This window comes from Cervus elaphus, chromosome 9 (assembly GCF_910594005.1).
Source record: "Cervus elaphus chromosome 9, mCerEla1.1, whole genome shotgun sequence".
Classification (NCBI taxonomy): domain Eukaryota; kingdom Metazoa; phylum Chordata; class Mammalia; order Artiodactyla; family Cervidae; genus Cervus; species Cervus elaphus.
The window spans coordinates 25,959,404-25,987,364 of NC_057823.1; the positions used below are offsets into that span (position 1 = coordinate 25,959,404).

At 37.0% G+C, this 27,961-nt stretch overlaps 1 long non-coding RNA gene across 1 annotated transcript in view; it reads right to left on the bottom strand.

Moving 5' to 3' along the window:
* LOC122699796 overlaps positions 1-27,961 on the bottom strand; it is a 239,690-nt gene that overhangs the window by 134,666 nt on the left and 77,063 nt on the right. Inside the window, exon 3 of the long non-coding RNA XR_006342675.1 lies at positions 23,374-23,468. This is a non-coding gene — a long non-coding RNA (uncharacterized LOC122699796). The remainder of the gene's footprint in view (positions 1-23,373; positions 23,469-27,961) is intronic.

Sequence of the window (27,961 nt, forward strand, 5' to 3'; positions counted from 1 at the left end):
GCAAGACTCATTAAGAAACAAAGGGAGAAGAACCAAATTAACAAAATTAGAAATGAAAATGGAGAGATCACAACAGACAACACTGAAATACAAAGGATCATAAGAGACTACTACCAGCAGCTCTATGCCAATAAAATGGACAACTTGGATGAAATGGACAAATTCTTAGAAAAGTATAACTTTCCAAAACTGAACCAGGAAGAAATAGAAGATCTTAACAGACCCATCACAAGCAAGGAAATCGAAACTGTAATCAGAAATCTTCCAGCAAACAAAAGCCCAGGACCAGATGGCTTCACAGCTGAATTCTACCAAAAATTTAGAGAAGAGCTAACACCTACCATACTCAAACTCTTCCAGAAAATTGCAGAAGAAGGTAAACTTCCAAACTCATTCTATGAGGCCACCATCACCCTAATTCCAAAATCAGACAAAGATGCCACAAAAAAAGAAAACTACAGGCCAATATCACTGATGAACATAGATGCAAAAATCCTTAACAAAATTCTAGCAAACAGAATCCAACAACATATCAAAAAAATCATACACCATGACCAAGTGGGCTTTATCCCAGGAATGCAAGGGTTCTTTAATATCCGCAAATCAATCAATGTAATACACCACATTAACAAATTGAAAGATAAAAACCATATGATTATCTCAATAGATGCAGAGAAAGCCTTTGACAAAATTCAACACTCATTTATGATTAAAACTCTCCAAAAAGCAGGAATAGAAGGAACATACCTCAACATAATAAAAGCTATATATGAGAAACCCACAGCAAGCATTACCCTCAATGGTGAAAAATTGAAAGCATTTCCCCTGAAATCAGGAACAAGACAAGGGTGCCCACTGTCACCACTACTATTCAACAGTGTTGGAAGTTTTGGCCACAGCAATCAGAGTAAAAAAAGAAGTAAAAGGAATCCAGATAGGAAAAGAAGAAGTGAAACTCTGTTTGCAGATGACATGATCCTCTACATAGAAAACCCTAAAGACTCTACCAGAAAATTACTAGAGCTAATCAATGAATATAGTAAAGTTGCAGGATATAAAATTAACACACAGAAATCCCTTGCATTCCTATATACTAACAATGAAAAAACAGAAAGAGAAATTAAGGAAACAATACCATTCACCATTGCAACAAAAAGAATGAAATACTTAGGAGTTTATCTACCTAAAGAAACAAAAGACCTATACATAGAAAACTATAAAACACTGATGAAAGAAATCAAAGAGGACACAAACAGATGGAGAAATGTACCGTGTTCATGGATTGGAAGAATCAGTATTGTTAAAATGGCTATTCTACTCAAAGCAATCTATAGATTCAATGCAATCCCTATCAAGCTACCAATGGTATTTTTCACAGAACTAGAACAAATAATTTCACAATTTGTATGGAAATACAAAAAACCTCAAATAGCCAAAGTAATCTTGAGAAAGAAGAATGGAACTGGAGGAATCAACCTGCCTGACTTCAGACTCTACTACAAAGCCACAGTCATCAAGACAGTATGGTACTGGCACAGAGACAGAAATATAGATCAATGGAACAGAATAGAAAGCCCAGAGATAAATCCACGAACCTATGGACACCTTATCTTTGACAAAGGAGGCAAGGATATACAATGGAAAAAAGACAACCTCTTTAACAAGTGGTGCTGGGAAAACTGGTCAACCACTTGTAAAAGAATGAAACTAGAACACTTTCTAACACCATACACAAAAATAAACTCAAAATGGATTAAAGATCTAAATATAAGACCAGAAACTATAAAACTCCTAGAGGAGAACATAGGCAAAACACTCTCCGACATAAATCACAGCAAGATCCTCTATGACCCACCTCCCAGAATATTGGAAATAAAAGCAAAACTAAACAAATGGGACCTAATGAAACTTAAAAGCTTTTGCACTACAAAGGATACTATAAGTAAGGTGAAAAGACAGCCCTCAGATTGGGAGAAAATAATAGCAAATGAAGAAACAGACAAAGGATTAATCTCAAAAATATACAAGCAACTCCTGCAGCTCAATTCCAGAAAAATAAATGACCCAATCAAAAAATGGGCCAAAGAACTAAACAGACATTTCTCCAAAGAAGACATACAGATGGCTAACAAACACATGAAAAGATGCTCAACATCACTCATTATCAGAGAAATGCAAATCAAAACCACAATGAGGTACCATTACACGCCAGTCAGAATGGCTACTATCCAAAAGTCTACAAGCAATAAATGCTGGAGAGGGTGTGGAGAAAAGGGAACCCTCTTACACTGTTGGTGGGAATGCAAACTAGTATAGCCGCTATGGAAAACATTGTGGAGATTCCTTAAAAAACTGGAAATAGAACTGTCATATGACCCAGCAATCCCAGTTCTGGGCATACAAACTGAGGAAACCAGATCTGAAAGAGACACGTGCACCCCAATGTTCATCGCAGCACTGTTTATAATAGCCAGGACATGGAAGCAACCTAGATGCCCATCAGCAGATGAATGGATAAGGAAGCTGTGGTACATATACACCATGGAATATTACTCAGCCGTTAAAAAGAATTCATTTGAACCAGTCCTAATGAGATGGATGAAACTGGAGCCCCTTATACAGAGTGAAGTAAGCCAGAAAGATAAAGAACATTACAGCATACTAACACATATATATGGAATTTAGAAAGATGGTAACGATAACCCTATATGCAAAACAGAAAAAGAGACACAGAAATACAGAACAGACTTTTGAACTCTGTGGGAGAATGTGAGGGTGGGATATTTCAAAAGAACAGCATGTATACTATCTATGGTGAAACAGATCACCAGCCCAGGTGGGATGCATGAGACAAGTGCTCGGGCCTGGTGCACTGGGAAGACCCAGAGGAATCGGGTGGAGAGGGAGGTGGGAGGGGGGATCGGGATGGGGAATACGTGTAAATCTATGGCTGATTCATATCAATGTATGACAAAACCCACTGAAATGTTGTGAAGTAATTAGCCTCCAACTAATAAAACAAAACAAAACAAAACAAAAAAACCTCAGTATTCAGAAAACTAAGATCATGGCATCTGCTCCCATCACTTGATGGCAAATAGATGGGGAAACAATGAAAACCGTGACAGCCTTTACTTTTGGGGGCTCCAAAATCACTGCAGATGGTGACTGCAGCCATGAAATTAAAAGACACTTGCTCCTTGGAAGAAAAGCTATGACAAACCTAGACATATTAAAAAGCTGAGACATTACTTTGCCAACAGAGGTCCATCTAGTCAAAGCTATGGTTTTTCCAGTAGTCCTGTATGGATGTGAGAGTTGGACTATAAAGGAAGCTGAGCGCCGAAGAATTGATGCTTTTGAACTGTGGTGTTGGAGAAGACTCTTGAGAATCCCTTGGATTGCAAGGAGATCCAACCAGTCCATCCTAAAGGAAATCAGTCCTGAATCTTGAATATTCATTGGAAGGACTGATGATGAAGCTGAAACTCCAATACTTTGGCCACCTGATGCGAAAAACTGACTCATTTGAAAATACCCTGATGCTGAGAAAGATTGAAGGCAGGAGGAGAAGAGGATGGCAGAGGATGATATGGTTGGATGCCATCACCGACATGATGGACATGAATTTGAGTAGGCTCCGGGTGTTGGTGATGGATAGGAAGGCCTGGCATGCTGCAGTCCATGGGGTCGCAAAGAGTCGGACACGACTAAACGACTGAACTGAACTGAACTGATGTATCAGGGAAAGAGTTAATAAAGTATGCAAAGAATTCTTTTACAGCTCAACAACAAAAACAAATAATCTGTGAAGAATGGACCCAAGATCTGAACAGACATTTCTTCTAAAGAAGACATACAGATGACCAATAGCCACACAAAAAGACTCTCTACATCACACTGATCATCAGGGAGACGCAAATCAATTCAGAGACAGTTCTGCACAGATTAGGATACAATGGGCTTTGAATAAAGATGCAGACAGAACTAAATAGAAAAACTAAAGTGCTTTCAACAAATGGGGCTGGAACAACTGAATATCCATACGAAAAGAAATTACAAACTTCAACTTATACCTCACCTATTGCTCAATAATTAATCCCAAATGTATCATTATCCCAAATGTGAAATGCAAAACCATAAAACATTAAAGAGAAAATAGAGGAGAAAATTTATTGATCTTGTGTTAAACAATTCTTAGGTTTGATACCAAAAATGTGATTTATCATTTTTTAAAGAGACAAATTGGGTTTTATTAAAATTAAAATCTTTTTTCTCTGAAAAAAAAAAATTAACAAAAGAATAATAAGAGAATGAAAGAACGAGCAGCTAAAGAGTGGGAGAAAATATTCTGAAATCATTTATTTGACAGAGACTTGTCTCTATATTAAAATCTCTCAAATCTCAACAGTAAGGAAACAAACAACATAACATAAAATGGAGAAAAAAGTGTAAACAGATATCTAATCAAAGAAAATATATGATGGCAAAAAAGCACACAGAAAGATGCTCAATGTCACTGCGAATTTGCAAAATGCCAATTAAAACTGCAATGAGATACCACTATATACCTATTAGAATATATGAAATTAAAAAGAAAGAGGAGGTAGAGGAGGGAGAAAACAAGAGGGTGAGAGATAAAAGGAAAAGGAACTGACAATACCAAGTACTAGCAAGAAAGCAGAGCCGCTGTAAATCTCTCTGGTGGGAATGCAAAATGATACCGTAACTCTGGAAAACAGACTGAAAGAGTGAACTTTATTACATGTAAATTAAAAAAAAATTAAAAGATAGAAACAGGATGGTAACTAAAAGACGATGTAGGACAAGTGAGTTTTTTTTAAAAGATAGAAGATATAACTATATGCTTGCAGACTGATAAGAACAGTTCACTTGAGGGGGAAAACTTATGAATGAGCGAGAAACAGCAAAGAATTCTACAGCAACTATTTCAAGCAGGCAAGGAAAAAAAAAAAGGATCTTCACAAGACAGAGATGTTGAAATTTCCTCGGAACATAAAGAGTTAATTAGGATAAAAAGAGAGGGCAGAATATATGGGGAAAGACACAAGTGAGTGAACAGTGGCTGGCTCAAGCTCGCTTCTGATTGCTTCTATTTTTCTCAGTGAAATAAGAGGCTAAGAATGATATTCAGGAAGGATGTGCTATATGAAATTATCACCTAAGAGGGTGGATGAGTGAGTAGATGAGGTTGGACAGACTATATGTAGATTAAAGAAATATTGACTCAACAATGGTGCAATGCTCTGAAAACTGCTATCTAGCCAAAAAGACATGGTTTTAGTCTTAAAAAGAGAACTTCTAAAATACAGTAGTATGAAGTGGGATAAAAATCTATATTCATGATGAAAGTGAAAGCAAAAGTCACTTAATTGTGTCCGACTCTTTGTGACCCCATGGACTGTATGGAATTCTCCAGGCCAGGATACTGGAGTGGGTAGCCTTTCCCTTCTCCAGGGGATCTTCCCAACCCAGGGATCGAACTCAGATCTCCTGCACTGCAGGAGGATTCTTTACCAGCTGCGCCACAAGGGAAGCCCAAGAATACTGGAGTGGGTAGCCTATCCCTTCTCTAGTGGATTTTCCTGACCCAGGAATCAAACTGGGGTCTCCTACATTGCAGGTGGATTCTTTACCAACTGAGCTATGAGGGAAGTCCTGCATTCATGATAATTGGCTCTAAATAAAAAGAAGTTTCTGGTACTGGAAACCAAAGAAATAATGTTCCAAGATATAAAACATCTAGATACAGTCTTGTACAAATTTTAGAAACACAGACGTCACATAAACAGAAGTATCAGCAACCGAAAGGCACCCCAATTGATTATTTAAAACTGAAATGGAAACCAGTGAATCACAGAACAGAAAGCATGATACAGGCTTGCAAATAAAAATACATTAAAAACAAAGTAGTTTTTTGGAGGGACTTATTTAAAATAAGTCACATTAGATTCAAACTTCACTGGGTCTACAATTTGGCTTTATTTTAATCTTATTTATTTATTTCAACATAAATTTTTATTGAAATATATTTTCTTTACAATGTTGTGTTAGTTTCTTGCTACACAGTAAAGTGAATCAGTCATAATGTATACATATATCCACTCTTTTTTAGATTTCCTTCCCATTTAGAGGTCACCACAGAATATCGAGTAGAGCTCCCTATGCTATACACTAGGTTCTCATTAGTTATCTATTTTATACATAGTAGTGTATAGAGAAGTTTGTTCTCTACATCTGTGAATTTTAGAGGTGAGAAAAACTTAAGAAGGATATGCAGAGCAATTAATACAAATGTATCTGGTACATGAATCTAAAAATAATGTAAATCAAAAATTGAATATCCTGGACATGGTAGAAAAAAGAATTATGCATCATTATAATTCCAAGGACATCCCACTTAAGAGTCCACAGAGAAAGAAAGAAAATGAACTGCTAAGCAGCATCTAGTCCCAAACAACCACTTTCAGAAGCAAATGGTTCTTCCTGTAGGCTGAAACCATCCCCAAAGGAAAAGATTTAGAGGAGGGATTTGAAAGGTATGTGAAATGAGGCCTGTCATATGGTTAGAGGAAAATAGCCAAAGTGTCTTAGGGAAGCATCCAAACTTATCAACGCCAAATTGTCCCTATAAATTATATAATCACATAAGGAAATCTGGCTTATCTACTTCCATAAGCATTACTACTAAATGAATAAGTGATCTATGGAGGCATGTTCTGAAAGTCACATTAGAATAATTTAGAAAAATGACAACAGAATAATTAGCTTTGCAATTCTTTGAAATGTCCTCCCCCCTTCACCCCTGGCTATCAGCAAAAGCATTTGCCTTCACTTTTGTACAGGTAGCAAAAGGAGAAAAAAATGATTAACTTTTAACATGTTATCATATAGAATATTTTAGGATTTTATTATAACTTTTAAAAATGAAATCATCATTGGTATCAAATAGTCTGCCACTCAATTCCTTCTCAATAATACTTTTAATATAGTTCACTATTCATTTTGCTTTCCAAAGTAATAATGGCCTTCTACAGTTTCCACTATACTCAACTTAGTAGGTGGTGCTGACCAACTGTTTTAAGCAAGAGGTGACATTGCCGTAAAGCTCTAAGTAATATAAACTCCTATGTGCTGACTTAAGTATTTGGCACTGCACTATGAAACTAAAAGCCAAACATTTAATGGAAACAAACAACAAGGAATGTCAGACAAGGACATAAAGTGATAAAGGCATTCCGTACTAAATAATAGAGCACATCCTGCAATTGTTTCTTTGGTTTTGCTGATGAATAAAACTGATGGTAAAATTCTTGTACTGAATGATATGCTATTGAGATTCCTTTATCTATGGTTGGGGATGCATGGGAAGCAGTGAATTAGCTTCATTCTCACCCTATAATTAAGAAAAACAACAGCTCTCTTTAAAATTATTTTTTCCTGATTCAAAACCTTCTGTTTTAACTGATGTTCACTGGATATTGCCTCAGCAATAACAGACAGTGCTTATCTATTTTTTTCCTTATGCGACTTAAAATGCTTCACTGGCAACTCAAAGCTTACCCCCACTCCCCTCCTCTCTGCCACACACATACACACACACATCATGCACTAAAACTCAGCTACCTAAAAGCAAGGCTGAACATTCAGAGACTATTTATTAACTGAGCCAATTTGATTTAAAGGCTAGATTTTACATCTTCTTTTTTTTTTTTCCACTGTGCATTTTTAAAACTTTATGGCAAAGAGGATCTTTGGGTAAGAGGGTAGTAGATGCTGCAAAAGCCTTTTCTCCTTCAGTATGATGCTGTGTTTCTTCACATGACAAGTTTTTAACTGATACTGACTTATTTCTTCAAAAACTCTGACTGAAAATGTTAATAAGTTCACTGGGATAGACTGATGGCCAAGGCAGAATTTTTAACAGTCAACATCAGCTAAAGATTGCCTCTGAGGATCAGAACATGGGGCCTAGCCCCCATTACAGACAGAAAGTAAAGGGGAAAAAGATATTAACATGTGATTTTAAAAGTGTAATCGATAAAAATGTGCTTCCTTGCTCAATAGTGTCCGACTCTTTGTGACCCTGTGGACAATAGCCCATCAGGCTCCTCTGTCGATGGGGATTCTCCAGGCAAGAACACTGGAGTTGGTTGCCATTCCCTTCTCCAGGGGGTCTTCCCAACCTAGGGATCAAACCCAGGTCTCCCACAATGCAGGTGGATTCTTTACTGCCTGAGACACCAGGGAAGCCCACGAATACTGGAGTAGGTAGCCTATCCCTTCTCCAGGGGATCTTCCGGACCTAGAAATCAAATCGGGGTCTCTTGCATTGCCAACAGATTCTTTACCAGCTGAGCTACCATGGAGGTCCAGTTGATAAAAACAGCAAACCTAAATTTGGAATTTAGGTTTCAATTCCAAAGAGTCATTTACATTGGGGACACACATTTTCCCAACAGAAACAATGTTATAGGTGGTGTTTTAGCTCGTAAAATTATTTTCAACATACAAACATTCAAATAGTGCATCATTTTCTTCAAACACAGGGTGTTAAGCAGGACAATTCAGTTACTAGTAGTGAAATGAACTTTCACAAGCACAGAAGCAAAATTTATTATAAGGAGAGAGGGATGTTTTATGCAACTGTAAGACATGAGAGTATACCTGAGTCCTGGGAAGAATTAGAGCCATCTTGGCTTTCTCTCCAACTCTAGTCCCTGCTTTTTTTAGTGAATCTGCCTTACTCTTTGCTCTTTCCCTATAGATTTCTTTTTTTTAATAAACACTCAAACTGCTGCATGGAACACAGACAATAATGGGGCAAAAATGGAAATCAGGCAGATCAGAGCTCTGATCTTTAATCCTCTTGTTTTCAGAGAGGACAAAAATTCACAAAGGGTAAGAGATTCAGAGGAGGCGGGACTGAAAGAAGTATGGAAATATAAGGTGGAAGTATGAGAATTTGTAAGGACTATAAACAGACAAGAGGGAAAGGAAACTAGAGAGAGTAGAAATAATGCAGGTAATATTAGGGAAGGAAAGAACAGTATATATGACTCTCTGAATTCATTCATGAAAGTGAAAGTGTTAGTTGCCCAGTCATGTCCGACTCTTTGTGACCCCAAGGACTGTAGCTCACCAGGCTCCTCTGCCCATGGAATTCTCTAGGCAAGAATACTGGAGTGGGTTGCCATTCCCTCCTCCAGAAGATCTTCCAGACCCAGGGATCAAAGCCAGGTTTTCTGCAATGCAGGCAGATTCTTTATGGTCCGAGCCACCAATGATTTACTAGGCCCAAGTATGCAGTGAGAAAATTCCTGGTTAGGATCCAAGAGTCCAGGTTTTTGAGTGACCTATACCTGGTGGTTCAGACAGTAAAGAATCTGCTGGCAATGCAGAAGAGCCAGTTTCGATTCCTGAGTTAGGAAGACCCCTGGAGAAGGCAATGACAACCAACTCCAATAGTCTTGCCTGAAGAATTCCATGGACAGAGGAGCCTGGCAGGCTACAGTCCTTGGGGTCATGAAGAGTCAGACAAAACTGAGTGACTAACACAACATCCTTATGCTTATCCTTAACATCCTTATGTTTTGTCCCCTCACATGGAACTGTGTGATAGGACTTCTAAAAAGCCTTCCAGTTTCTCACTTTCAGTATAAATAAAAATGACAGACCTAAAGATCCTACTTTTGTTCTGGAAGTCAATCCAGTTACCATTACAGATGCTCTGAAGACTTTTAAATGAAGTTCATGACAAAAAAAAAAAAAAGAAGCTCTGAATCTCATCAGGAAATACACTGAGCCAAACAGAAAACAAAATTCTATACTGATTAAAAACTCATAAAGCATTCACACCAGAAGTGCCATATGACTTTCTGGTTAACGAACCTTAAAACAAATGTAATGAAGCTGGAGAAGGTCCAAAGATACAAAATTAAAATGACAAAAGATATCAGTGGAACACAGACTAAAGGAATTAAGATCCTCCCTTGTAAAAAGGTTAAGATTAAGGAGCCATAGAGATAAATATCCCCCCCAAAAGCGTAAGTTAAGTAAGAATTTCTTTAATTTATCCCAAAGTATTAGAACTAGGCCCTCGCCTGAAACTTAAAAATGTGGTTATAGGACAGATCCTAAATCCAATGGCCCCATATGAAGAGTGTATCCTCTGAATCAGAAAATACAAATTCAGAAGACTGTGGAATAAAAAGTTAAAAAGGAAAGAAATTGGATTGGAAAATTTCAGGAAATGTCAGGAAAATTCTCTTAGAAATCACCTTTTAAAAAACAAAATTCTACTCTAAAGAAAGAAGAAAACAATGAAATGGTTTCTCAATACTATTAAAATAAACTGTATCTTTTGTAGTCTTTGAGTAAAATATACCTTTGAGAAAAACTCTCTAATTTGTGAATCATCAATTTTAAACCATTGTTACATGACACATGGATACGGCAATGACAGGGAACAAGATGGCCCTGGTGCTGCCACAGGCACTTAAATTACCAATGGTCAACATAGCCAGAAAACTGGTAGAAGGACTATATAATTTTACAGGCTCATCAGTTACTCTGTCATGTCCCTCAATAAACAAGGGAGTAACTTTCTGACTTAGAAGTCAAGCACTGGAGCCCACAGAAATGTGCTTGCTAGAAATCAATATGATTGTGAAAACAAAAAAAGAAAGAAAGAAAGAAAGGTAAATTCTTGAATTTCAGTTACACATGAAAAATTAAACACATTTTGTTTCCACTGTTCTCTTGTGAAACTTAGTGAAATGACAGTGAAAGATTTAATGAAATCCATAAGAATAAAGGGAATGACAGTGATCTAATTCTGGAAGTGAGATGGAAAATTAGAGAGCAAGAAAACCTCTGAATGGAGGAAATGAGAATCTGGCTGTTTTGGACCTCATAAACCAAGAAATTCTCAGACACTGCGAGGAATCATAGGGGTACAATTGGATTTGATATAAGAAGACTGCCAAGAAATTTTTTAAAGAAGCTGCAGAAAACACAGATTCTATCGTCCATTCTCAGAAATGACTTGGAGAAATTAAATCAGGGAGACTCTATAGGACCCCAGGCAAATTGAAAACCAGAAGGATTTAGTGAGTATCTATATACTGAACAATGAAATGTATGGGTCCCTTCACCCATTTATCTTTAAGAATGCCTGCAGACACTTATATCTCACAGATGAGGGATTAAAGGCGTCGTCTCTGAAATAGTTCAGTTCAGCCACTCAGTCGTGTCCAACTTTTTGCAATCCCATGAACCGCAGCACACCAAGCCTCCCTGTCTATAACCAACTCCCAGAGTCTACCCAAACCCATGTCCACTGAGTCAGTGATGCCATCCAACTATCTCATCCTCTGTCGTCCCCTTCTCCTCCTGCCCTCAATCTTTCCCAGCATCAGAGCCTTTTCAAAGGAGTCAGCTCTTTGTATCAGGTGGCCAAAATATTGGAGTTTCAGCTTTAACATCAGTCCTTCCAATGAATATTCAGGACTGATCTCCTTTAGGATGGACTGGTTGGATCTCCTTACAGTTCAAGGGACTCTCAAGAGTCTTCTCTAACACCACAGTTCAAAAACATCAATTCTTCTGCGCTCAACTTTCTTTATAGTCCAACTCTCACATCCATACATGACCACTGGAAAAACCATAACCTTGACTAGATGGACCTTTGTTGGCAAAGTAATAGCTTTGCTTTATAATACGCTGTCTAGGTTGGTCATAACTTTCCTTCCAAGGAGTAAGCGTCTTTTAATTTCATGGCTGCAATCACCATCTGCAGTGATTTTGGAGCCCAGAAAAATAAAGTCAGCCACTGTTTCCCCATCTATTTGCCATGAAGTGATGGGACTGGATGCCATGATCTTAGTTTTCTGAATGTTGAGCATTAAGCCAACTTTTTCACTCTTGTCTTTTACTTTCATCAAGAGGCTCTTTAGTTCTTCTTCACTTTCTGCCATAAGGGTGGTGTCATCTACATATCTGAGGTTATTGATATTTCTCTCACAATCTTGATTTCAGCTTGTGCTTCCTCCAGCCCAGCATTTCGCATGATGTACTCTGCATATAAGTTAGATAAGCAGGGTGACAATATACAGGCTTGACATACTCCTTTTCCTATTTGGAACCAGTCTGCTGTTCCATGTCCAGTTCTAACTGTTGCTTCCTGATCTGCATACTGGTTTCTCAAGAGGCAGGTCAGGTGGTCTGGTATTCCTATCTCCTTCAGAATTTTACTCAGTTTATTGTGATCCACACCATCACAGACTTTGGCATAGCCAATAACGCAGAAATAGATGTTTTTCTGGAACTCTCTTGCTTTTTCAATGATTCAGCAGATGTTGGCAATTTGATCTCTGGTTCCTCTTCCTTTTCTAAAACCAGCTTGAACATCTGGAAGTTCACAGTTCACCTATTGTTGAAGCCTGGTTTGGAGAATTTTGAGCATTTCTTTACTAGCGTGTGAGATGAGTGCAATTGTGTGGTAGTTTGAGCATTCTCTGGCATTGCCTTTCTTTCGGATTTGAATGAAAACTGACCTTTTCCAGTCCTGTGGCCACTGCTGAGTTTTCCAAATTTGCTGACATATTGAGTGCAGCACTTTCACAGCATCATCTTTTAGGATTTGAAACAGCTCAACTGGAACTCCATCACCTCCACTAGCTTTGTTTGTAGTGATGCTTCCTAAGGCCCACTTGACTTGACATTATAGGATGTCTGGCTCTAGGTGAGTGTGAGTGATCACACCATCATGGTTATCTCTGTTGTGAAGATCTTTTTTGTACAGATCTTCTGTGTATTCTTGCCCCCTCTTCTTAATATCTTCTGCTTCTGTTAGGTCCATGCCATTTCTGTCCTTTATTGTGCCCATCTTTGCATGAAATGTTCCCTTGGCATCTCTAATTTTCTTGAAGAGATCTTGGTCTTTCCCATTCTATTCTTTTCCTCTACTTCTTTGCATTGATCGCTGAGGAAGGCTTTCTTATCTCTCCTTACTATTCTTTGGAACTCTGTATTCAGATGGGTATATCTTTCCTTTTCTCCTTTGCTTTTCACTTCTCTTCTTTTCACAGCTATTTGTAAGGCCTCCTCAGACAGCCATTTTGCTCTTTTGCATTTCTTTTTCTTAGGGATGGTCTTGATTCCTGTTTCCTGTACAATGTCATGAACCTCTGTCCATAGTTGATCAGGCACTCTATCAGATGTAGTCCCTTAAATCTATTTCTCACTTACACTGTATAGTCATAAGGGATTTGATTTAGATCACTCTGAAATAAGTGATCAGCAAAATTTGGGAGGATAGGGTGACTTAGAATAACTGTAAAAATTGCATTCCTGAAAGAGCCACGCCAAAAAAGCCTTTAGCGAAGACCACTGATTAACAGCCTATGTCTCTGCCGCAAACACACAGAAACCGATGCATACAATTCCCAATCAGTTTTCCTTGGTCCAGTCAGTACCTTGGTCTTAAATCTGACTAAGTAGACAAGGAACATCAGACATTTTAGAAAAGCCTCCTACATGATGCAAAAACCAAAATTACTGGGAAGGCAAAACTGATTTCATAAAGAGAGTCAAATATTTTAATTATTTTCTTTAGAAAGGGAAGAGAAAATCCTATTTTTATGAAAAAGGAATGGCAAATTTTAAGAAAACTCAATGATCAAAAAAAAATCTTTTTTAAAATTAATTTATTTTAATTGGAGGCTAATTACTTTACAATAAGAAAAATCTCTTGAAAATGAAGAATCAGACAGAAGAACTGACAAACTTCAGAAGAGTTAGAGGACATGAATAAGGCAATTTCCAGAAAGCAGAGCAAAGTCAGAAACAGAAAACCTAAGGGGGAAAAGAAAACTCCAAGGATCAGTCCAGAATGTCTAAAAGCCAAGTAATAGGCTTGAAAGACAGAGAGGCCAGAAAGACAGAGGAGAAAAGAAAGGAAGAAAGTTATCAAATAAATAATTTAGAAAATATTCCAGAATGAAAAGGTTACGTTTCCATATTACTAGTGCTTACTACAATAGATAGAAGATGACTCCCGCTAAAGCAAAATCATACCCTCAGGTAATTTCTCAACACTGGAGACAGAAAGAATATATTACAAGCTTCCAAAGAAAAATTTAAAAAAATGGGCCAAAACAATGGATCAGACATCAGAATGATGTTAAACTTGTGACTGGAAGCAAGAATACAGTACAGAAATTCCTTCAAAATGCCGACAGAAAACTATTTCCATCCTGAATGAATTCTTAGGTAAAAGTAAAGATGTTTTTTGATATGTGTGTGTGTGTGTGTGTGTGTGTTAAGTCACTTCAGTCGTGTCTGACTCTTTGCAATCCTAAGAACTATAGCCCACCAAACTCCTCTGTCCATGGAATTCTCTAGGCAAGAATACTGGATTGGGTTGCCATTTCCTATTCCAGGGAATCTTCCCCACCCAGAGATCAAACCTGCATCTCTTACATCTCCTTTATTTGGCAGGTACGCTCTTTCCCACTAACCACAGGGAAGCCCATTTTTTGGATATATAGAGCATCAAAAAGGTATCTTCCATACATTCTTTTTCAAGACATCAGAGGACTGCCAAAATTAGAGAATAAGCCACCATATTAGTTTCCTATTGGTGATGTAACAAATTATCACAAACTGAGTGGCTTAAAACAGTAGAAAATTATCATCTTATTACAGTTCCAGAAGTTGGAAGTCTTAAATTCAAAGTGTAGGCAGAGTTGTGTTCCTCTGGAGGCTCTAAGGGAAAATCTGTCTCCTTGTTTCCAGATTCTAGAAGCCACCTGAATATCTTGGCTCATGATCTCCTCCTCTATCTTCAAAGGCAGAAGCATAACATCTTCTTTCTTGGGCTCTGACAGAACTCAGCTACTTCCCTCTTATAGACTAAGGTAATTACACTGGGCCCATCTGGATAATTCAGAATAAACTCCTTATATCAAAGTTCTTAATTACATCTATAAAGTCTTGTTTGCCATGTCAAGTAGTGTATACACAGGTTGTAACAGTTAGAAAGTGCACGTCTTTGAGGGGTTGTTATTTGGCTTCAAGATAAAGGAAGATATTAAATCCAAGAAGCAGAGCTCCAATTAAAAAAGTTGTAAAAGGGTGAGGGGCTCAGAATGATGGAGAATCAACCAGTTCAGATTAGAGCAAGACAATGGAGAGCTTACAGAGAAATGTTTCCAAGAAGCTGAAACTGATAAACTACTAACATATTGATCTTTGAACATCTGAAAGGAGATTTATAGTTCTGAGGAAGAGTTTGGGTATGAATTAATGTTAGGTTGGTAAAAAAAAACAAAAAATTTAAAAATGAGTCAGATTATTAACACTTGTGAAGAGAAAAGGATATGCAAGAAAGGAAATAACAGTGTAAATAATATGACCTACATGTGAATAATATTTGTATCACTCATCATTATATTTAATCTCTGAGCCATTAAATCATGATCTAATTGACAACAGATTTAAATATATCTAGATTAACAGATCTCAACTGATCTAATTAAAACAAATGATACAACTATTTTAAAAGAAAGTGGGAGAGAAGAGATGTGGGAGGAAAGAATAACATAAAAATGTAGTCTTCAAAAGAATAAATCAATATGTAATATATAAAACTGAAAAAGAAAGAAACAGTGTATAAATGCATTATTTTACAGTAATGGATGCAAAAATTAAATAAAATAACAAAGACTGAATGTGATTATCACTGCAATGTGGGAATCTTAGGTGGGGACGGGTGCAACAGCAAACAGTTCTTTTTCCTTTTTTAAGGTCTTTAAGAATTTTCTGACTTCCTAAACTTTGTATATATGTTACCTATAAAAACGAAATAGAAAAACAAATGTCCTTTGTTGCATTAAATTGAACATAATATATGTGACTTTGTATCTTCATCCTCAAAAAGAGAGACAGAGATAAAGATAAACTTGAGAGAGAAAAGAGACTTGAAGTTTGCTTTTCTCCATTTATCTGGGGTAAAATAAGATGTTTCAGCCATGTTTGGTTTTGTTTTGGCTCTGGAAGGATTTCATTTTGTGTAAAAACCTTTTTGGCACATTTGGAAACATGTATTTCTAATTCTTAATAACAATGACTAAAACACCAACATCACTTCTCAGCTGCAAGGTCACCTCCTCTGTAAGCTACTTCCAGGCCATCCACTACTACAGCCTAACTCCAGAGGTACTGTCAAATCACCTTGCCTTATTTCCCTCAAAGTTCTGACCGCTGTCTGATCCTTTCTTGTTTGCTACTTGGTTTACTTGTCTATTAACATCCGCCTCTTTTCTCTGAATGTGAAGTCCAACTGGGCAAGGCTGGTCTGCCTTGTCCACTGATCTATTCTCAGCATCCATTAGGACTGCTGGCCCTCAGTAGGGCTCAATTAATATTTAATAAGATATTTGTATATTAATATTTGACTTAGTTCTTTCCCCATTTCCTCTCCCAATTATTTCTAAAATTATTTCACTGGAAAATGTATTCATTTAAAACCTACCCTGGAGATTTAATAGGTAGGGTTTGGGAGTGTAAATTCTATTGCCTGGCTAGCATTTCAGTTCCTTCAGTTTTTAGCCACATAGACTGGAAGTTAACCTTCTTTCTAGGACTTGGGTATCTCTACAGCCATAAAATGGTGTTATTTATAGCAGCCATGTCACAGGATTTCTTGAAGATTATTCACTTCATTTTTGGTGTAAGAGAAAAGATGGGTTATTCTTTCCTTCTCATCCTTAACATTCTGAGGGAGGCCAAGTTCACACAGAGTTAACGAAAATGGTTTGGCAAATGCTGAGCAATTTCAAGGGACAGAGAAGCCACAGTCAACCTTTAATTTTTTTAAATTCAGGAAATATTTTTTCTAGTGATCCATGTGATCTAGATGTAATGTGGTTGAGGAAGTTTCTAATCAAGTACATCTTACACAGGAGCTCAGGTGAGAAGCAGTCAACCTGACCCGAGAGTTTGTGCAAAGAATAATTCTGAAAAGGAAAAATCCACAAATTAGGAAAGAAAAAAGGGCTGGAAAAAAGAACTTGATATCAGAATAGAAATAGTAAACCTGGAAGATGATCGACACAAAACAGGTAAGAAAAGAAATATCAGCAAAGGAATGGTAATAGACATTTACAAGATGATTATCAATAATCTGATCAAGAAGACATCAGAGAGACTAAGGAAGACAAAGGGGCCAAATTGTATTAAAATAAAGCTGTGACAGGTTGCAGCACATCGTGGTTCAGTGAAGAGTATAAGTTATAAGGACAAGGAAAGGCTCACCTGGTTCTTAACTCTGACTCCTCCAGGGCATGACTTGTTCTTGAGGGTAAAAGACAACACAGGTAGCTCTGATTTAAAAAAAAAAAAAAAAAAAAGCCCTGGGGATGGCCACAACATCCCAAGGCAGAGGCAAAGGAATGCTTTGAACTAAGAAACAAACAACTAGAGCCAGTGAATTTTCTCAGAGGGAAAGTATCTAATTTCCTGCAAATATCCCCAGAGTCTAAGGCAAGACAGGACAACATTCTGTGCCCTTCCTATGATGCAGTGTCACAGATAACTGAGTAATCCCCACCGGCAGAGCAGCATATACAGATGTATGTCTTAAGGAGACAACAGAGTTGAGATATTTTCAGCAATGCAAGATACTATAGGCTCTGGGATTCCCCAAAGGTGATTGTTTACTTGGGAAAAAATTACTTTTCATTTGTTTCTAGCCCATAGGCCAAACTACTTAAAAACAAAACAAAACAAAAAAGTGAGTTGCCTCTGTTTCACCAGGAAAAATTATATTCATTCTGCTATCCACAGAGTAACTGAGACTTTAACACTTTTTTCAGAGTTAAGCTCTTATTCAGTGCCTACCTGGGTTTGTTGCTATTAAAATAAAATTATTATGAACATTTTGTTAGAATAGTTCACAAATGAGTATGAAGGAGGAAGATGCAGATGTTTGAAGGAGTTCAGTATTTACGCAAAAGTAAACACTTATGGAATATTTACCTTTTAGGGGATGTTATGTAACACACTGGGAAATTAATAGTAGATAAGTTAAATACTTCTCCTTCATGGAAGATCCAATTCAATGGGGAAAAGAGAGAGACGAGTAAACAGACAATTAGAGTTGGTAAGTGCTAAAGGAAAGTCAGTGCCAGGTCCTAATGAGGTTTTTATTCGTCTGATCTCTGCCTCAGAGGCCCAATGATTCCATCTAGGTCACACACCGCCGAGCACACAGCATGCAAGGCGAGACGGCTCAGCCACTCAGATGATACTTATTAGCACAAAGAGAAAAATAACTCAAATATGTTTGATACTGGCTCAAAAGTATCAGCATTGAATATTAAATAAATACATAATAAAAATATTAGAAATTGGTAAGACAGGACTCTTGGCTGTGGCCTTTACCGACATGGACACAAGAAAGGGACAGCCAGTTACAAAGGGCGAATATTGCCCAGAAGTGAGGACAACAGATAGTAGTCTCTCTCACTCATAACTTCCCCTAGCTTCCCTTTACCCAATGCCAACAATTACTGCTCGTGTAATAGAAAATCAAACAGGAATTTTCAGTCTAAAGAAGGAATCTTCCACATGCTCAACTCTCTCCCTTGACACCTTGCTATTGTAAACAGTGCAAAGCATAGACTAGGTCAACTGAAGTAAACTGTACTGCATGGTGTTTTTTTGAAAATGTCTTCTATTTTATATAGTATTTGTGTTGTGCAGACATTTATGATAGTCCAATGTGACGAATTTTGAAGACAAGTTTTGAGATGAAAAAGGTTTCCAGGCCTATGTTAATGGAAAATTCTGATAAAATTAGTGATAAATAATTATATTGCTGCTCTACTATAGTAGGAGACACAGTTGAAAAGAATTCTATCTTTATAATGAAAGCTACTTGTCCACAGGTTTTAAATGGGTCAACTTTCTCTTTTCCATTGCATGTGGTCTGGGGCAAAGAGCTTCCATCTACCATGGTAGATCCAGGAAAATTGAAAAAAACAGTTAACCACAGATTATAGACATTTAATAAGTAAAGATGTTATTATTTTAAACGACAATTGGAAACTCAAAACAGGGTAAAGCTTTAAGTAAAAAAGCTCAGGAAGCAACTTATTTAGTGACAGAACTTACTTCCTTAAAAAGCAGAAGTCATAGAATTGATGTGGACATAACATTAATATGCAAAATTATAGTAAAAATGTTAGGGCAAAGAAGTAGTATGAGAGGCTGAAAAGGTTCCACTCCCAAGTACTTCGGTAAGTCCCAATGACTCACTGAAAACATACCACACCAGAGAGATGTTGTGTATATATTAGAAAGCAACCGCTTCTTTCCCCAGGTTGATAAGTCAAAAATATCAATATTTCATCAACAAATTCATGCTGTACCATTTGTAAGATATGTGTATGATGGGGAAAAACTTAAGAAAATGCTATTTGCTGCAAAAAGCTACCCTGAGGATGAAAACAACATTCTGGAATTAGATAGTGGTATGGTTGCAAAATCATGTGAATACACTGAAAGTCACTGAATTTTACAGTTTGAAGTGATGGATTTCATGGTATGTTATTTAGATCTCAATTTTTTAAAAAGTTGCCCCAACTCAGCAAGCTAAAGTCAAGACAAACAAAAATATTCAGACCTAAAAGATGCCTTCTTCTATCTATCCTTTACCCTGTCCTCCTACGGTACTCTTTTCTCTATTATGGTCCTTATCAAGAGCATCCTGTGGTATAGTTAACTTGGTATTTCTCCAAGCAGATTATGATGTGCTCAAGAACCTTAAATCTAAAACATATTTCTCCTGGCTGAGTATCAACCAGGAATATTAACTAGTTTATTTTATGCCTAGATGGCTTTGTAATATCCTCCCTGTAGTTACTGAACCATCAGGTAACAAGAATTTAGCCCAGGCCAACCTCTGTTTCACTATAAGCAGGAGGTTATGAGATGTGCTTTTCTAACCAACGTCAGTTCTTTGGGCAAAGTGATTAGACAGTTCACTCTGAGTCACTGTGATACTAATTTTATATATAAGCTTGACTGAGCCATGGGATGGTCAAATATTTGGTTAAACATATTACGGGTGTGTCTGTGACTGTTTCTGGATGAGATTAAGGTTTGAATTGGTCGACTGAGTAGACTGCCCTCCTCAATGTGGGTGTGGCTCACCCACATCTGTCGAAAGTCGGAACAGAATAAAAGGGCTGAGTAAGAATTCTCTCTCTCTGCCAGCCTTCCAGCTGGAACACTAGTCTTGTCCTGCTTTTAGTCTCAGACTTGGACTAGAACTTACACTATTTGCTCTTCTGGTTTTCAGGAGGTTCAGACAAGCAGTAAACCATCTGCTCTTCTGAGTCTCTACTAACTGCTGTTCTTGGGACCTCTCAGCTATCATAATTGCAAAAGTTAATTCCTTATAATAAATTTTCTTGTTCCTTCCTTTCTTCCTTCCCTCCTTCATATCTATCTATATATCTATCTGATTGGGTCTGTTTCTCTGAGGAACCCTAACTAATACCTTCATCCAGGGAGGTTGAGTTGGTCTCTAGTATAGTGATGTGTGTGTAGATCTAGCCAACTCGATGGCCATGATGTGCAGAGGGTGAGTAAAGAGCCCAGGTCAGGCTCATCCTCTAAGTGCATCTATCAGGAGAATGCCCCCAAACTGATGCAACTCCAATGAACATCTTAGTTTTCCAAGCCACTGACCTTCTTAAGCATAAATGACATCCCAGCTTATTCTAGGACTATCCAAATTAATGAGACATAACACTTGGGTACCCAATGGATTCTGGTGGATATTTTTGTATATGAACAACCAAAAGTATGGTGGTTCATACATAGTACAGTGGCTAAAGACAAGCTTTTCCTTTAGAGAATGTATCTGTGTACACTCTTACAACCTTTACCTCTCAAAGGAAGGTTTTAGCCTACTACCAAAGTTAAACATAAAGGTCAGACACGCCTGCTCTGCCCTAAAAATCCCCACACATATGTGATCTTTCAAGAAAATTCCTATTTTGAAAGAGATAGAATCTGCCTGCAATGCAGGAACCTCAGGAGACATGAGTTTGATCCATGGGTTAGGAAGATCCCCTGGAGGAGGAAATGGCAAACCACTCCAGGATTCTTATCTGGAGAATCCCATGGACTGAGAAGTCTAGCAGGCTACATACAGTCCATAGGGTCACAAAGAGTCGGGATACGACTGAAGTGACTTACAATGCACGCAGCACAAAAATTAGAGATTGCAGACTATCTCCAAGCACTGATAGGATGGCCATCAGCAGGAAGAAAGAGCCCAAAATTTTACTGGAGGGGAAAAATGAAACACTTGTTAGGTAAACATGGCTTTCTCACTTCTAGAATCCTGCTCTGAACTCTGACACGTAGCCTCTTTATACTAGCAAAGTGTAGTTTTTCTTGTGCAAGAATTCAGTTTAGGTAGAACTAGAGTCTGGCAGACTACAGTTCATGGGGGTCACAAAATATAGGACACAACTTAGAGACTGAGCACGCATGCACATCAGGTGAGAAAGCCACAAACCTGCAACTTTACCAATGCAATAACAGTCCTTCAAAAGAATTTTCTAAGTTTCTATTTGCTTTTGGACATTTATCAGCCTTTAGCCAATTGCTTTTAATAATATTTTCCAGTTTTGTTTTAAACTATTGTTTATGGAAGGAACTGACCCAGGTATTTTTGCCATTGTTATTGGAATTCCCATTTCTATTTAACTTTGTAATTCATTTGGAAGAATTCAGCTGTTAAATGTGTCCCTTAATTCTTAACAATGACCACAGTATCACACAGTTATCTTCTTGAGAAGCAGGGATTAGCAGAAGGAAGCAATGAGGAGGTGAGAGGGAAACACTTTCTTCCAAAGAGAGACTGAAGAATTCTTATACAATGATATCATCTTCACCAAAAATATGTAACTATGTCAAAGCAGTCTGAGAAACTAGAGAATTAACTAATAAGTTTTCTAAACTTTTGTCAATCTCTCTTCATATGGTGACTGCAGCCATGAAATTAAAAGATGCTTGCTCCTTGGAAGAAAAACTATGACCAACCTACCCAGTATATTAAAAAGCAGAGACATCACTTTGCTGACAAAAGTCCATCTAGTCAACGCTATGGTTTTTCCAGTAATCATGTATGGATGTGAGAGTTGGGCCATAAAGATAGCTGAGCGCTGAAGAAGTGATGCTTTTGAACTGTGGTGTTGGAGAAGACTCTTGAGAGGCCCCTGGACTGCAAGGAGATCAAACCAGTCAATCCTAAAGGAAATCAGTCCTAAATACCCATTAGAAGGACTGATGCTGAAGCTCCAATACTTTGGCCACCTGATGCAAAGAACTGACTCATTGGAAAAGACCCTGATGCTCAGCAAGATTGAAGGCAGGAGGAGAAGAGGACGACGGAGGATGAGATGGTTGGATGGCATCACTGACTCGATGGACCTGACTTTGGGCAAGCTCCAGGAATTGGCGATGGACCGGGAAGCCTGGCGTGCTGCAGCCCATGGGGTTGCAGAGTTGGATACAGCTGAGTGAATAAACTGAACTGATGCCCTTCATTTCTGCTGAAGTTTTAAAATAATAATTTCTCTTTCTCCCATTAGACTAAATAATTCTTAGGCAGAACTTGAGGGTTCTTTATGTCCTTTAGAGGACATTTCTTAATCTCTGTAGGAAGCATTTTTGCCATTTGAAAAATCTTCTCAGAATATGCTGTCTGAGCTGCCCCACTGAAGTGGCTTGCTCTCCATCCTCAGAAATAGTTAATAATGAGAGAGGAACTGTCCTCAGACTGTTTCATCCAATTAGATTCAGTGACATAAACAAAAGGAGAAGAGAGAGAAATGACTGTGGGCCTTACATTTAGGCTGCCTGTGTTCAAAATTGGCAGCATCTCTTTTTTGCCAAATGATCTTACACAAATTATACTGAAATACTGAAATTCCCCAAGCCTCAGCTTCTCCATTTATGAAATGGATAAAAAAAAAAATAGTACCTATCTTTAAGAATTCTGCTGAGGTTTAAATGAAATAAGCTATCTAATGCACCCAGTACACCATCTCATGACACAAAGCAATTACTCAATAGTCATTAGCTGTAATATTAAGGAAAGGGAAAAAAATAAACAGAAAGTTACCAATATTCATCTCTGTTTGAGGAAGGTAGAAAATCTGAAAAGACTAGAAAAAAGTCTGATTTGAAGTTAACAAGAGAGGCGAGAGGAGACAGGGCATCTGGTTCATTTATGTAACAGCTTGCATTCCGTTCACTGCCACCTACCACTGTTGGATCTCTTCTGCTCTGATCACCAAGAACACTCATAATATCTTCTCAGTCCCACTAGGAGTTCAACGTGTAGTTTGGGAAACAATGACCTAGAAAATAAAATCAAAGGCATAGCAACTTCAGTATTGGAAGCAATTTTCAAAGGCTGAGGTTTTACTTTTTGCCAATATCATCTTTTTCATCTTAACACGGACAAAACCTTGGCATGCTAATCTCTCATCAGGGCATTTCTTGGACACTTTCTTGTTATGCCAATACAATATAACATGTCAGTGTTTCCATAGGCTACTACACCTTGAGTGAAACATTTTAAGAAACTGAACACATTTTTTTGGTTTCCAAACATTTTACGGGTATTTTCACAGCTCTCATTAGAAAGTTTTAACAAAAGAAATTTGTATCTAAAATTTCATACATGTAGAAAGAAGAATAAAATAATTTAGTAATGAAGTGGTATATTCCATTAAAAAAATTGACTCACATTGTCAGAGTCCTATCTGCAACCTGTGATATCTGCATATCAATTCAAAGGAAGGATATTTTATAAAGTAAGTTCCAAATGCTCTCTTTCTTCAAATAAGTTTGCCACTACTCAATTCCTGAAGATTTTGCAGAGTATGAACCAAACCAGAGACAGAAGATTATCTATAGGACATTGAAAGCCTCATGATAGAATTGTTACCCTAACTCTAATTTCTCAGAAGCTCAAAAATATATACAGATCTGTCACTTTAGTTTGGCATTATCCTAAATCACCCTAAAACAGAAGAACCTTCAGAAAACACAAATTAATACCAAGAACCAAACATTACATTTGAACGAAAAAGAGGATGTCTAACCTTTATAATATTGCCTGTGTGATACTACAAAAATTCCTAGCAAAACTATAATTCAAATTTAATATTTACCATTTATATATTCTATGTATTAAGCTATGTTCTAAGTGTTCTTAAAATATTAACTCAGATAATACTTCCAGCAATTCTATCGGGTACATACAGTTTTTATCATTTCCATTTAGAGACAGAGAAACAGACACAAAGATTAAGAGGAGGCACAAATAGGTTAATTAAAATTAATTCCAAGTCAAAAACTTAATTCAGCAGAAGAGTTACAGAACAGAGATATGAACATCACTCTCACTCCCAATCTCCCATTCTACTACCAATTGCAGCCTTAAGCAGCTACTTAATATTTTAAACTCTTCTGAAGAAAAATGTGTCTATGTGATGAATGTCCTCTAGATAAAACCAGATTTCTTTATGTGTTTATTTTCAACTCCAAGCAAGTGAATTTCCTAATAAGTACAAATTTTAAAGCCAATTATCTTTTAAAAGCTACATTGGTACAGTTTAGCCTCTTCTACACAGCAGACCATGGCTTCAATTCTCCTTTCCTTTCATGTACCACCAGTAAATAGATCTTGTCTCTCACTATTCCATAAAGCATGAGAAGTTCTTTCATGACCTTAGAGGAAGAAACAAATCACTTATTTAAACCTAAAATATATTTAAATTAAAATGGACTTCTTGCTAAAGTAATACAGAATGGCATGTGTTTTGTTCTTGGTTCATACCTAAGGCAAGTGTTCGTTTAACTTAATGAAAACCTATCATAGTCAATGTCCTTGGAAAAATAGGAAATTATACAGTTTAAGAGGCAAACTTGGAACTGTCTCTTACATTGACACACATGTCAGGTTATGTCCATATTCACAAAAAGCTGTTGAATCAAATCCTTTGAGGGCAGGGATCAGGTGCTTTGCCCACCACTGTGGCCACGACTGCATGGCCAGAGCATATCACAGTGTAAAAGACATGTAATGAGTGAATCAACAAAGTACCCACTTAAATCCCCCAGAATTTAAACAGTTTTGGTAAAGCCTATACATGCAGTATAGAGTCCTTAATATGACTAAATTGAGAGGAGGGAAAGTGAATCAACAAACTACCCATATACCCCTTGACAGACATTGCTACAAACTTAAGGAAATACTCCTGCACATAAAAGCCAAGACTGGTGGTAGAAGTAGATTTTTATGAAGTGGTGGTGAATGATTTTCTCTCAGATTCCTACACTTCCATATTCCATTGAATCACAGGCACCCAGAGGGTATATCCCTTTCTCTGTTTAACCAGTCTGCTTTTCATGAGAAAACCTTCCCATTTTCTGCCTAACAGAAAAGCCACACTTGAAAAAAGAAAAAAATGACCTCAAATAGGAAAAAAAGAACAAAGTTGAAAGTCTCACACTTTCTGATTTAAACATGTATTGGAAAACTACAATATTCAAAACAGTGTAGCACTGGCATAAAAGACACATATAGACTGATGGAATAGAAAAGAAATTCCCAGAAGTAAATCCTCATGAATAAGGTCAAATAATTTTCAAACAGGGTGCCAAAGCTATTCAATGGGTAAAGAACGATCTTTTAAATATAAGACCTGAAACTATAAAAGTTCCCAAAGAGAAGATAGGGGAAAAGCTTCAAAATGTTGGACCTGACAGTGATTTCTTGTATATGATTCCCAAAGCACAGGCAACAAAAATAAAGACCAAAAAAAAAAAAAAAAAAAAAACCCAGAAATTAAGAATTCCTTTGATGGGTTTATTAGTAGACTATACATGGCTGAGCTAGAAGACATATCAATAGAATCTTCAAAAACTGCAAGAAAGAGAATAAAAACTGAAAAAACAAAACAAGAATATCCATGAGCTGTGGGAAAGCTACAGAAGGTATAACATACAGGCAGTGGGAATACCAGAAGTAAAAGAAAGAGAGAAAGGAAAAGAAGAAGTATCTGATACAAAAATGACAGAATTTCCCCCAAATTAATGTCAGAAACCAACCCACAGATCTCAGAAAGCTTAAAGAATACTAAGCAGGATAAATGCCCAAAACAATTACACCTCAGTACATCATTTTCTAATTATATAAAATCAAAGATAAAAAACAATCCTGAAAGAAGCCAGAATAAAAACACCTTGCTTTTAGAGGAACAAAGATAAAAACATCTGATTGCTTCTCAGAAATTATTCAAGCAAAAAGAGAGTGGAGAGAAATATTCAAAGAGTTGAGAGAAAAAAAAATCACCAACCCAGAGTTTTGTACTTTGCAAAATTATCCTTTAAGATGAAGGAGAAATAAAAGACTTTCTTAGACACACACACACACACAAACCTGGGAGAATTTGTTGTCAGGAGACTTGTCTTACAAGAAAGACTAAGAAAAGATTTTTAGAGATAAAGAAAATAATGAAGGTCAGAAACCTGGATCTACATATAGTAAGGAAGAGGATCAAAGAAGGAATAAGTGAAAGTAAAACAAAACTTTTCTTATTATTAATTGCTAATAACAGATAACAGTTTGTTCAAAATAATACCAACAATGTACTCAATTATGTACCCACTCCAGTATCCTTGCCTGGAGAATCCCATGGACAGAGCAGATGGTGGGCTATGGTCCATAGGGTTGCAAAGAGTTGGACACAATGGAAGCAACTTAGCACATATATGTATATATGCTTATGTATACATATATAAGTTAATAACAGCAATGACACAAGTGATAGGAAGTAGGATTATCCGGTTATTTGGAGGTACTCATATGACTCATAAAGTGGTACAGTGTAATTTTAAAGTGGACTTAAATTAGCTCTAAATGTATACGGAAACTCTATAGTAGCCACTTAAAAAAGCAAAAAGTTAGTATGACTGATATACTAAGGAGAGAAAATGGAATCGTAAAATGCTCAATTAAAACAATAAAAGGCAGAAAAAGAATGAAAGACAAAAAACAGGGCAAGAAAAAGAAAACAATAACAAATATGGTAGCAATTAATCCAACACTATGAATAATCAATTTGAATATCAGTGGTCTAAATTCACCAATTAAAAAACACAGATTTTCATAGTGGATCAAAAAATAAGACTCAACTATATGCTTGCTGTACCCAAGAAACTCCCTTTAAATATAAAGACCTACATAGATTAACAGTAAATTTGATAGAGAAAAATACCACATTAACACTAGCTAAAAGAAAGCAGATGTAGCTATACCAATTTCAAACAGAGCAGACTTCAGAGCAAGGAAATTATCATGGATAAAGAAGGGAATCACATAATGATAAAGGGGTCAATTTGGTCAATTCTCCAAGAAGACATAACAGAGCAAACACTAGCAACTCAAATACAAAAGCACATTAAAAGAATCACACATTACAACCACTTGAAATTTACGGAATGCAAAGACAGTTCAACATACAAAAATCAATTAATATATCATACTAACAGAATACAGATAAAAAATCAGGATTATCTAAATAGATGGAGATAGAATGCTTGGAAAAATTCAATAATCTTTCATGACACAAACTCTTATCAAACTAGGTAATAGAAAGAAAAAACCTCAATACAATAAAAGCTATACATGAAAAGTCCTTTCATGAAAAGATGCTTAGGAAGCATCACTACAAACAAAGTTAGTGGAGGTTATGGAACCAGTTGAGCTATTTCAAATCATAAAAGATGATACTGTGAAAGTGCTGCACTCAATACACCAGTAAATTTGGAGAACTCAGTG